This window comes from Chinchilla lanigera, unplaced genomic scaffold (assembly GCF_000276665.1).
Source record: "Chinchilla lanigera isolate Chin_1 unplaced genomic scaffold, ChiLan1.0 scaffold00074, whole genome shotgun sequence".
Classification (NCBI taxonomy): Eukaryota; Metazoa; Chordata; class Mammalia; order Rodentia; family Chinchillidae; genus Chinchilla; species Chinchilla lanigera.
The window spans coordinates 8,376,748-8,389,840 of record NW_004955475.1 but is presented as its reverse complement, the minus strand read 5'-3'; positions in this window follow the sequence as shown (position 1 = coordinate 8,389,840).

Here is a 13,093-nt window from a genome sequence, read left to right as displayed (position 1 = left end):
GAATCTCCCTCCACTGGACTATAAGCTTTTCATGGGCAGGGAGCTCTGCCTGTTTTACTTACTGCACTATCTCCAGTGTTTAACAAAGTGTCGCAAGCTTAATAGGTGCCTGCTAAATGTGCTCTGAATGCCTATGTCCCTTCAAAATTCATATACTGCAGCCCTAACCTACAAAATAATGGTATCAGGTATAGAGTTACTGAGAGCTAATTAGGATCGGTGCCCTTAAAAAGAGGGCTACATGAGACCTCTCATCCCGATGTGAGGACACAGCAAGAAGGCGCCACCTATGAACTAGGAAGCGGGTCCTCACAGACGGTGAACCTACCAGCACCTCCATCTTGAACTTTGTCTTGGTTACTTTTCTCTCGTTGCTGAGACAAAACCCCCAACGCCCAAAATGAAGGGAGGAAAGGTTTATTTAGCTTACAGTTTGTGGAGGTTTCAGTTCATACTTGGCTGGCTTCGAGGCAGAAGATAACAAAGCAACAAGAGCAAAGCGGGGAATGGCAGCCGAACAGCAAAGCAGCCAGAGCAAAAGGGAGGAATCACGGCAAGCAGCCTCTTTCCCTGCCTTACATTGTAAACAGGCTACACCCACCTAAGGGGCGTGTAGCTCTCACATAATCTCCATGCCCTCCTCTTCCACAGACTCAGGTTGTATACAAAGTAAGCACCCTGGCTTCCTGCTCAGTCACTTAGCCAAACCTCTAGACTCCCCAAGTTGACACAATGTATCAACCATAACAAACTTCCACCCTCCAGAACTGTAGGAATAGATTTCTTTTGTTTATGAGCCCCCTAGTCCACCGTATTTTGTTATAGCAAAACCAACTAAGATTGTACGCAGTAGATATTTGTTAAAGGAGCAATACTTATGATAGCAGCTCAGACAGGGCAGGGGGCGTCACGGGGGTGGAAACCGCCTGCTGACTGCTCTCTTTGCCTCAACCCTCCACAGCACCCTGAGTGTGTAGAGAACTTTCCCAAATGCAAAGTGAACCAGGTCTCACCCTGCCTCAGGCCTTTCTGGGGCCCCCATCAGCTATGTAATACACTCCCAGCACCTTAGGCCTTCATGATTTGGCCTCCTTACCTCATCCCCCATTTTCATCTTAGGCCACCAACACACCCCTTGTCCTCCAGTCTCAAGGAGCTACTCATCGCTTCTCCCATGCGCCTGGCTTTGTGCCTCTGCCCCTTTGCCGGTGCGGCTCTCCATGCCCTCTACACCTCAGCACCCCAGAAAACTCTTCAGCAGCCTCTGCTCGCTGCTCAGCTCCCCTCTTGGAAGCCTTTCCCAATAAGACCATAACATAAAGCACTTCCTGCCTGTCTCTGACCTGCTTCCCAACCTTGACTGCTTTGGTGCCTCCACCACACACACAAGAGGCCTGGATTCCAGCACATCTGTATCCCGATCTGCAGTCTTCCTGAGTGCCTCACACAGGAAGGCAGAGCTCCTTGAAGGCAGAGACCCACCCCATCTCAGTTATCTCTGGGTCCCCAGTGCCCACTCACATAATAGTTGTGGGACTGATGGCCATGTGAAGGAATAGGGGTCCCCAGAGGTATTAATGAACAGCCTCTGAGTACCTCAATTTGCAAAACCCCTGTGGCACAGAGAACATTTCCTGGCAGTATCGTTGCACATGCAGAGACACCAAGTTGGTCTTGGGCTACAACTGTATGATCTCCATGAGGCAACTGAGGTTATCATATGGAAAAATCAATCATCTCTTCATCCCACTGTTGTCTAGACTTATTGTGCCTGTCCGTATCTATCTGTCTCATCTGTCATCAGTATACGTGCACCCCTAGATGCCTTCCTAGGTCCTTACCCATTCTCTAGCTGTCCAAGGCGGTGCAGCTGAGGGAAGAGCATTCCCAGATCTATCAAGCTGCGCGGCCTGATGCGTGTAACTTAACCCTACCGAACCTCAACTCTCTGATCTGAAAAAGCAGGATGATAATACCAGCCCCTTCCTCATAGGGTTGTTGTGAGATTAAATCACCTAGTCCTTGGTAAGCACTGGTGATAGTAGACATTTGCTAAGCGATTGTGGCCCTTACACATCATCAAAGGATTTGGGACAACTGAACAAATGCTATAAAATTTAAAATGATAAAACATGTACTGGGGAGAAATCAAGATGAAGAAAAATAAGGTTAGAAAAATAATAAATCAGGGAGTAAGACACACACGCACGCACACACGCACGCACACTTCTCTCTGCAAAGTTCCATAGTTAGTAGAGCCTGCATTTGGCTTTCAGCTCCCCTGGTAGCCACATAAAAGAGGGAAACACCATCAATTATAAGCTTCCAGACGTCTGTAACATAAAAATAAGCGAAGGATTCCAGAGAAGCATGGCCTCCACTAGTCAGCAAAGAAATTGCATCTTTTCCTGAGTCCTTCGCTAAAAGACCCCAGGTGAAGCGACCACACAGTGTTTCCAATGCCATCCCTGTAATGTGTACCAGGTTGACTTTCACATGATGCTCCCTCCAACCCACCTACTACAAGGACCTACGGCTACTTTCCAAGAAAACAATACATAATAATAGCCATCATTTACAGTGTGCTAGGCATTGAATACCCCAAATAAACCCAGGATATAAGCACTATTATTATCGCCATTTTACAGATGAGCAAACTGAGGTGAGGTAAAAATCCTTGCCCAAGGACACACAGGCAGGACTTTGACAGAAGCAAATCTAAGTATCTCTGTTAACAGAGCCCAAATTGATAACTAGGAGGCACTCCTGCCTCCCAAAAGGCCATGGGACAGCTTCCTGGTACCCAGCCCTCTAATGAGTTTCTGTAAGCTAAGGATTATAGGAGACTTGAGGCGATAGGCCAGGCAGTCTGCCTGGAAGGTAGTCCATCCCCAGTACTATTTCTCCCAACTGAGCTGTCAGTAAGCCTGGGCCATTGGGCATTTGGGGGCTGAGTTTTCTGGAGCAAAAGCCCGGGCTGTCGCAATTCAGAGTCGTTGATGCAGGACAGAGTCCTATGCTCAGCCAACCAGCCAGGCCGAAGGAAGGCTTAGAGGTACAAGAAAGCCGAGGAGTGATTGTCACAGCGGAGAGTGGAGGGGCACCTGCAGCGAAGGCAGTCTTCCCCACAAAACAGTTCTGAATCCCCTTCATGTACAAAGTTCCCCTCCGTCAAGCCAGGCCTGCAGCCATTTCTGTCTGGAACACTTTCAAAGCAGGCGTTACCAATTGCCACTGTGGCCATTTAAAAACTCTCAATAAAACACCCCTAGAACATCTAATTTAGGCAATATAGCTTCCTGGTGAACGCTCCAAGATGAATTAGTTGCAAATTGCACCCGCAGGTAACTGACTGATTTGACCTGCTGTATTAAACTGTTGGAGAGAAACCAACTGAACGATGGGGGCCGTCTGCCAATTCTGATGATCTGGGTAGTTGATCTTAAGTTCTGCTTTCTGACAATAATTGGGCAGTAGGATCAATTGTGTGCTGCAGTCAGTCCTCAAGCATGACAATGAAACCATATCAACAGCACAGAGAAAAGTACTGATGTCTCCATTCGCACTTGCAAGGGGCCCAGTGCAGGCATGCAATCTGCCTGGAAGTCACACGGAGTCATTCAAGCCCAAGTTCAGAAGGCGCAGGATGAGGAGAGGGGAGAAGGCAAAATCTTTACACCTTTCAAGTGTGGTGTCTGATTTCCCAGGACAGCAGCCTTTCCTGCTAACCCTACTTTATATTTTTAAATGTAAAGTGCTTAGCAGACAAGATCTTTCAGGGCCTTGGTGTGAGGGCAGGGGAAAGAGAAAAGTAAGGGAAAGAGAAAAGTCCTTACCAAACAGGTAAGGACTGCAGGCCCAGGGAACCTCAAAGATCTCATCTAGCTTCACAAGGATGGCCACATTTGAAGGGACCCTCTCAACCTGCCCCCGAGGCCCCGCACTCACACCTACAAACCCTGCCTTTCCAGTGGCCTCCTTTGAACCCATTGGTTTTGGAGATGGGTACAAAACAAGCAGGAGAGGCAGTTTGGTGCAAGTGAGTGTACCAGGGCCTTTTTAGTGGGGGATCTTTCCAAGCAGATGGAACAGCTTAGGCAATGGCTCAGAAGCAAGCAAGCACCCTTGGTATCCTGGAAGTACTCGGTTCTCCAGATGCATTGTAGCGTGAGCAGGAAGGTCGGGGAGCCTTGAGTGGCAACTTGTAAAATGTTCTCTTTATCCTGTACGTACCGGGGTGTCAGCGACTGTTTCTATTGTGATTGAGAGGCCACATCTGGAGTCCAACAATGTGGAGTCAGTACTTGCTCTGCAGCTTACCAGCAAGGTGAGTTTGGCAAGTTGAATAACATGGCTGTACCTCAGATAGTCATCTATGAAATGAGAACCAAAGCGGTGATACAACGTAAAATTGCTGGGGAATTTAAGTAAAGTACTGCGCATCTGAGATGCTTAGCACAGTGCCTGGCACACTCACTACAACCTGGTTTGCCGGGTTCATCAGCACCAGGCTAGAGGAGGATATTGAGCACCCACCCACTCCAGGCCCGAGTCTAAGTGCTTTACCTACATGCTGTCTGTGATCCTTCAGAACCTATGAGTGGGCCATGGCTTTCATCCCACACTTTGCAGATGAGGAAGCTGAAGGAAAGTGAAGTAAGTTAAGTAAATGGAAAGTTAAGTAAGTCATCAGGATGCAGAGTGGAGTTGAAGCAGGTCAGCAGAGCTCTGTTGTGTAGAAAATTAATTAGAAGGGTATCGAGGAGTAATGGCGGGACTTCGGGGCAGAGGTAGGGGTTAGAAAGAGAGGCTGCGGGGACCTGGACAATAAGGGCAACAGCAGGGAGAAAATGAGACAGAAGGGGTGGGAGAGACATGGGCCTCTGCTCCCCCTATAGAACTGGAGGTCTTGCAAGTCCTGTGTGGATCTTTACAAATGTTGACAGAGTTGTGTCTCCTGGTTGTGTACGAAACGAGTGGAGAACAGACCCTACCGAAGGACAGGCCATGAGGCCTGAGCAGCTCCGTTTTAGCCAGAGACAGTGCAGGTGGGAGGCGTGGTTGGAGCCAGGGGCTGTGGACTAAGTCTTAGACTCCTCTCCCATAGCCCTCAGTTTACTTAGCTGAGTAGGGAGATGGCTACAGAATCTTTCTTTCTTTCTATCTTTCTGTCTTTCTTCTTCTTTCTTTTTCTCTTCCTTCCTTCCTTTCTATGAGATACGGTCTCACTGTGTAGTCCAGGCTGGTCTTGAACTCACTATGTAGCCCAGGCTGGCCTCAGAATCACAGCGATCCTCCTGCCTCAGGCTCCTAAGTGCCAGGAACACAGGCGTGTGCCACCACGCCTGGCAGGTGTGTTTCTGACTAGAGCTGAGCAAAGAGGCATACAGGGAGGTGGGGGAGAGGCTGAGGAAAATACCAGGTGGGGGAGGTAAGGAGGTGGATGCTTCACTGCCCTGTCAGCAAACCAAGTCAGTGTCCAACTAAGTTGCTGGCGCTGATGGGGTTTGCATCCCATCGCTATTATGGAGGGAGGGAGCCATGAAGGATTGTGTCCCTGGAGCGCAAGGTCCCACCGTCCTCCTGGCTACCGAGATGCATGGTGATGAGTAGGAGTTTGGCCACAAGGCCGAGCACCACAGGGTGGTATTGGCTGAAGACAAATTTTTTTTCTGGCCACCACCCGCAGCCCCACAACCCTCCCTTGCCATCCCCACCTCCACCCAAGCAGGTACCTGGCTGAAGACTGAATAAACACAGGCAGCTGGGCCCTGCTGGGGTGTCTCTGGAGTAGGCCAGAGGAGGAGGTGGCTGGCAGTCCCTTGCGTGCCGGTGTGAAAGGGACTGTCTCCCACTTCGTGCCATCCACATGGTGGCCAGTGGGAGGGTTTCCTGGGAGCATCAGAAGACCGGGGGCTGAGTCCCTACTTAGCATCCCCTCCCCGGGGATGCCACAAGCCTTTTCTCCTCTCTGAGCTGTGGGAATAGCTCTCTGTTGGTTCTTGCCTAAAAACCCACCTATAATCCAATGGAAGCCTGGAAGTCTGGGTGTCCCAGGCTCTGACTTTGTGCCATATCATGACTCCCATCTTAATCCAAGCATCCAGAACCAAAGCCATTTTCTGCAGATCTGGGTGGGGTGAGGGGAGGAGAGAAGCCTTGGAGGTAGAAAGCGCTGGGTTTAAAATCTCAGCTCTGTCTCTCAAAGACTGGGGCCCTCAGCAAGTCCTGTGCCTTCTCAAAAGCACCAGCCCCTCCTGATAAGCAGGGAGACTCCTACCTCCCTGTGGGAAGAGGAGGAGGAGAAGGAGCAGGAGGATTTGTTGAGATGAAACATTTAGAGCACCCAAAGTCACTCAGAAATTTCCCTCCCTGTTCACCCCCCTCCACTTCCCAGTGTAAAATACTCCCACACCAAGGAGTCAGTCTGGCAAGGAAGGGAATAATAGTGACCAAGCGGCTGACCAAGACTGGAGGGGTGGCTTCCTCAACAGAGGGCAGAGTGCAAGGCGCTGGATGGAGTAGAAGGGGGCAGATGTGGGGCTGGGAAAGGGGAGGTGGAAGAAAAGGGGTCCTCTGAATGGAAAGGAAGGGAATGGGGGGCAGGAGAAAGGAAGTTTATTATTCTTCCTGCAGACCAATCATGGGGCTCCTGGAGTGTTGAATTCCAGCTCCTGCAGCCAGATGTGACCTGTTCCTGTTATCATGGAATATTAATCAGAGGGGCCCTTGGGTAATTGGGGAGTTTTGATTAGAGAAATAGCCCTTACAATAATAAGCAGGCAAGAGCTAGGGAAACCCACCCCCACCCCTAGCCGCCCACTCTTTGGGCCTGGACTTCTGGAGCTTAAGGACTCAGACTGAGGAGTTAGAGATTGCAGAGAAGGGCATGGAACTATGGCTGATGTGAGGAGCAGAGTTGGCCCTTGTGGAGGGAAGCGCAGGGCTGGCTGGCTAAGAATGGGACTAGAGACAGGGGTTCAGAGAGCCTGGGGCTGGCCTGGCTTCACTCACCTCCCTATCAATCATCACATTAGCTGTTCCCTGGGCTCCCCCCTCTCCAGGCCCCCTTCCAGCCAGCCTTCAGCCGGCACCACTGCCTCAGGCTCTGGCCCTGCTGGGACCCCAGCTCTGTTGCAGACTGCACATGGCCCCTGGGCTCTGTATATTTAGACGGTTAATGAATCTTCCTGTTTGGCTGGGCCAGGCTAGAGCCCAAGATGGAGGGAATGAGGGCAAGAATAGCGAGAGGGGTCAGCATAACTGCCCCAGCCCAGAGTACTTCTGCTCACAGGGACCCAAAGCCCAGAAAGAGCCTCAGCAGCACAGCCGCAGAAATCTAGGAAGTTGTTCCCAGTTCCACCCTTACTCCCATTATCCCAAAGGAATCATAAGGTGAGACCTAAGACCTGAGTTCTAGTCCCACTCTTGACTCATCCTCTCTTGGACTTCAACTACCTCTTCTCTGCATTGAGGGCATTGGATAGAATTTTTACTCAATCAGCACTTAGTTTGCCAAGCTCTGTACTGTGCACTGGAGATCCAAAGTAAAAAAAAAAAAAACAACAAAACAAACTAGAATGTAGCCCCTAACCTTGAAGAGATCATATTTTAACGGCAGAGGCAAACAAGTTACCATCTTGTGTTGCGACAGTAATTGTAAAAATAAGATTGAGTGGTTGTGACTGCCTGGCATTTGGATAAGGGTCTTCCCTAGTTTTGGATTCTTCTCAATCCCCCATTGCTATAGGTGGTATCATCACCCTCATTTTACAGATGAGGAAACTGAGTCGCTGAGAGGAGAAAACCCCATAGTTGTAATCCAATATGCTAGAGTCAAAGGCATATGCTCAGAACTCAGGAGGGGAATTAGGAAGGACTCTTTTTGAGATAGGCTCTGACTATGTAGCCCAGGCTGGCCTCAAACTCATGATCCTCCTGCCTCACCCTTCCAAGTGCAAGAAGGCTCTTTAAAGGCAGAGGCAGTAAATAGATGCTACACCAAGAAATGTTCATTGTTACTGGAGGAGTGTGTGTGTGTGTGTGTGTCTGTGTGTGTGTGTGTGTGTGATATATACATTATGAAAACTATCCATGGGGCCAGGCCTAGTGGCACACACCTGTAATCCCAGCACTCTGGGAGGCTGAGGCAGAAGAACTGTAAGTATGAGCCCAATCTGGGCAACTTAGCAAGACCCTGCCTCAAAAATAAAAAATGGCTGGGGGTGTAGCTTAGCGCAAAGACCCTGGCCCAATTTCCAGTCCTGCAAAAAAGAAAGGACGGGGCAGGAGGAGAGAGACAGAGGGAGAATGAACTATCCAGGAGCAGTAGCTTTCAAGGTGTGTTTCAACTTTTTGATATTTCAAAACCACCTCAACCTGTAAGATGGTGACTGAAGTTCTTTGCCCAGGCTGCAGCCACACTCTAGTTACTGGCTTTCAGGATCTCCACTGTAGGCTGTTGATGCACCTTATTATCTAAATGGCCCACACCAGTTTAAATTTCAGCAGCATAACTGAGTATGAAAAGGACCTGTTCAGTGTAGTGTCCTTCTTTCAAACAGCACCTGAAGCTCCAGCAACCCACTGAGGATGGAACGCACAGTCTCTGGATCCCAGGTTTGAGTTAGTGAGCTTCTGAACACGGCAACATGTCCTTCTTGCCCTCCCAGAAGTGTTCCGGGCCACTGTCAGAGTGAGTGTGCCCAGATCTCTAGCTGTAGGAGCCTGGCCGGGAGGAGCCTAGACTGTGAGTGGGAGAAACATTTGCTTATTCATTATTCTTGGGCTCTTCACCAATGCCCAGTTTCACTGCCCTGAAGGAGCATGCGTTCTGATGGGAAACGGTGGCTCCTTATGTGAAAGTATCTTTGCTTCTTTTTACAAAGTGGCTTGGCTAACATTATCCTATTCACATTTAACAGATGAAGAAGAAACCCAGGCCTCAAGAGAAGAGATGACATATTCAAGTATTAGTGGTAGAGTTGACCTTCAAATGCAAATCTCTGGACCCTGACTCTTAGCCCATGCAAGGGTCATAGGACCCAAGTATTCCTCCCCGGGGGCCAGAAGCACATGCAGCCCACCACCCACTGGACCTTCCTTAAGGCCATAGCAACCAGGCTGAGGCTGAGGGAGGCCAGAGAACCTTGGCTGCTGAGCCTTCCCATTCAAGTGAGCATGCAGAGCCCAGCCTGGGGAGGACTTGGGCGGCTCAGGCTGAGCGACAGGAACCCAAGGCTGCCTCAGGACTGAAAGGGTAGAAGATTACATTTACTGCATAATTACCAGAACCAGGCACTTCTCTAAGGACTTGGTGTATGGTCATGTACTTAATCCTCACTGTACTCTCATGAAATGGCTGCTACTCTGTTCCATCTTTTGGATGAAAAAATAGAGGCGTAGAGGGTTTGCTTGTGTGTGTGTGTGTGTGTGTGTGTGTGTGCACGCACCCACATGCACGTGCGTGTGCATGCACGTGGCCCTGGGGATGGAATCCAGGGCTTCACTCCAGCAAGTGCTCTACCGCTGAGCCACAACCCTAACTCAGCACAGAGGGATCTAGGTAACTTGCTTGAGAATTCCTAACTAGGAAGTGATAAAGCAGGGCGAGAAACATTGATAAATTCATTCATACTCTGGGCTATTAGCCACTGGCCCCCTTCTGTGGCCACATGGCCAATATCAAGGGCACAGGCTGAGAGGCCAAGCCCCCAGCTCTTTCCAGGTTGGCACTCCCTGTTTGCCTCACTAGCATTTGAACTCTGGATTCAGGCTTCTGGTGTTCAAATCCTTGCTCTACACCTTCCTAATCACATGCTGTGGGCAGGACACTTTCCCCCTCTGAGCCTCCATTTCCTCCTCTGTAAAACAGTCCTACCTCAGATAGGTAGCTCAGTGAAATATCACTGCAACAGGAGGTGTCAGTGAAGTCACACACATGAAATGTTGAGCAAGATGCTTGGCCCATAATAAGTACTCAATAAATGTCAATGTTTATTACAGGGCAGCCCAACAAGACACTGACATCCCAGATTGGCTGCAGAGTAAAGTGAGCAAGCAGAGGAAGGCAGGGAGAGAGCCCGGGAGGACTGGTCCAGCCCAGCCAAGCCCCTTTGACAAGAGCAGCGTTTCCAAGGTTTGTTGATGCTGCCCTTTGCTAAGCTCTGTGCTGGAGGTCTTTCTAGGAGAGGAACAGGGAGGAAGCCCAGTCCTTGCCCTCCAGGAGCTCAGTCTGGTGCAGAAAGCAGACCCAGACATGTAGAATGGGAGTGGAGGTGCTTGCACTGGAGTCAGATGTGTCTGTGAAGGATCAATAGTTTTCTAGGCTAGTGAGAAGAGGAAATTTCCGGCTGATGACAGTACACCCAGAAAGACACAGAGACCTAAAGGTGCCTGTCCCTGTTAGACACTGTGGTAAGCTGGTGGTATTAGAGTGTTAGGTATGTACGGTAGGAAGGTGAAAGGTGAAAGATCACCCAGGACCCTCCGGGCCATGTTGATGAATCAAGGAATTATTGACAAATTTGACTGTGTGCTTGTGTGCGTGTGCGTGTGCGTGCGCGCATGCGCGTGCATGTATGCACATGCGCGCATGTGCTTGTGTGTGTGTGGTGCTGGGAATGGAACGCAGGGCCTTGTGCATGCTATGCAGGCACTCTACCCCTAGGCTACATCCACAGCCCAAGACTGAGAAATTTAGAAGGTAAATATAAGTGGACAGGATCAGGTTTGAATTTTGAAAGGATGGCTCTGGCTGTATTTTGCAAGGAGGAGGGATGGAAGCAGGGGAAGGAGTAAGGAGGCTACCACCATCATTCACGGAAGAGACGAAGGTGGCTTGAACCAGGGGGTTGGTGGCACTGGGGGTGGGAAGAAGGGGGAAGAGTCAAGTGCTGTTTCAGAGCAGAACTGAAGGCAGGTTTTAAGGCTAACTCGGAAGTTTTGAGCTTGGACCCAGCTGTGGCAAGACCTCAGCCGAGCTGGGAGCAGACACCTGTGCTCTGTAATCTGGTCTCCTTTTCCCCCTTTGGTGTTTATTTTCATTTCCTTTCTTTTCCTTGTAAAGTTCATTTCAGAAAATATCCCCATCTTGTTGAGCCGAACAGAAGGTATGGGAGATACTTTCTACGGCCCAGCTGGGGCCAGAGTTCCCAACGCCTCCCTGGGCCCAGACTTTGCTGGTGGCAGCTGCAGCACAGCAATGCACAAACTTGGGGAGATCTGATCGGGCTGGGGCCCAGGGAAAGCTTGGCAGAGCTCAGTAGTCTTGCTGGGGTACAGGGAGAGCAATTCGGTCAGCATCAGGGGGTGGGTGCAGAAAGAGATGTGAGTTCTGCCTGTTGCACGCTTCAGAGGAGAATGGCTCCCTTTCCTGGTCAAAGCCCCTAAGTCATGGACACCTCTGGCCTTTTCTTCTCTGGATTTCACACTCACAGGCCCCGCGGAGGGGTGCCTGGGAGGAGCATCTGTGCCAGAAGAAGGGATCCTTGACTCCACAGTAAAGAACAGTGATGGGGGGAGGCGGGGGCGGGGGAGGCTGCGAGGGGGTTTGAAGAGGCAATGGGCTGGAAGTCAGAAGACCTGGGTGGGGGCCAGTCCCAGCGAACTCTCCGCGCGCCTTGGGCAGTTCCTGCCTCCCTTCTCTGGGCCTCAGTTTTCCCATCCATCCACCAAGGGGGCTGGACTCCAAGGTCTTTAAACTCCCGAGCAGCTTGAAAGATTCCATTCTCTTCTCTGAATCTGCCCAGGGGGAGGCCCTGGGGGCTGGGGCACAGGCAGGGGCTGAGAATTCCATAGCAATTTGCATGTGAAAGCATGTTACTGCCATGGCTATTAGTGTGTGCAGGGGGACTGAAGACAGGGCAAGGACAGCTAACTGTCAGGCTGGCCGGAAGGGCCCGGGCAGCCTGGGTGGGGGGCAGCTCTGAGGTGTGCCCAGGGAGGCTAGGCAGCCCCGCTCAGTATCCAAGTGTAAAGCTCCCGGACCTTTCAGCCTCCACTCAGCCTTGAGATGCACAGTTCTGGGCTCAGGCCTTGCAGATGCCGCCAAGCTGTTGTGCGGGATGAGTGGTTTCAGAGCTATGCGAGCTGTACAGGGGAAGGGCTCCCAGGAACGGGGCTGGCCTATTAGTACATTTTCGATGTCTGCTTTGCACCCGGTCTAAATCTCCCAGGACGAGAGTTTCCTCACGGTTACATTATGTGGCTTTAGTAATGCCTTGTCTAAACTTACACAGTTTATCTCTCTCTCTCTCTCTCTATCTATATCTATCTATATCTATTTGTTTGATTCACTCGAGCGCATGTACACACACACTCTCTCTCTCTCTCTCACACACACACACACACACACACAAACACACACATTCTTCTGGAGATTCTGGGAGAACAAAGCCATAGTGTGTGAGAAAGGCAACCTGCTCTGGCCTGTGACGCAGGAAGCTGGTTCCTAGGCCCGGCTCTGCCAGCAGTCTCTGTGTATCCTTGGGTAAATCCTCTCCAGTCTCTGGGCCTCAGTTTCCTCATGAGGACTTTGGTCTCGAAAGGAGTTCTCAGGAAAGTCCTAGCTGTACCATTTCTGGTCTCTAATTTCTTGGATTGTACTAAGCAGGTAGGGCAGCTAGGGAGGCCAGGCCACCAGCCAGCTTGCCCCCCTGAAAGTAAGACCTCCAGATTTCTGCCAGGGTACAGGCATAGATCTCAGGATTTCCAGAAGCTGGAACTGAAAAAGCCACAGAGAGCCTTTCCCCAGGGTTTGGCCAGAGAAAGAGGGAAGCCCCTTCCCTCAGAAGCCAGGTCCTCACTCACCACCTCTGGATGGGCTGGGGGAACCCAACCATGGAGCCACAGGGACAGCCCAGGGCTGAGGACACCTCTGTTAGTCGTGGCAGCTTCTACCAACAGGCTTTGGAAAGTGATCTTGGGTACATGGTCCCAGAGCTGCCAGATAACTTTTTCATGCAGATGTTTAGAAACATTGCAAAACGCCAATTTTGGACACTGATGGCAGGAACAGCCAGATCTTGGGGTCCATTCTCAAGGCAAGAACTCCCAAAAGCCCCAAAGCCAGACTGCCCCCTCCCGCATTCTT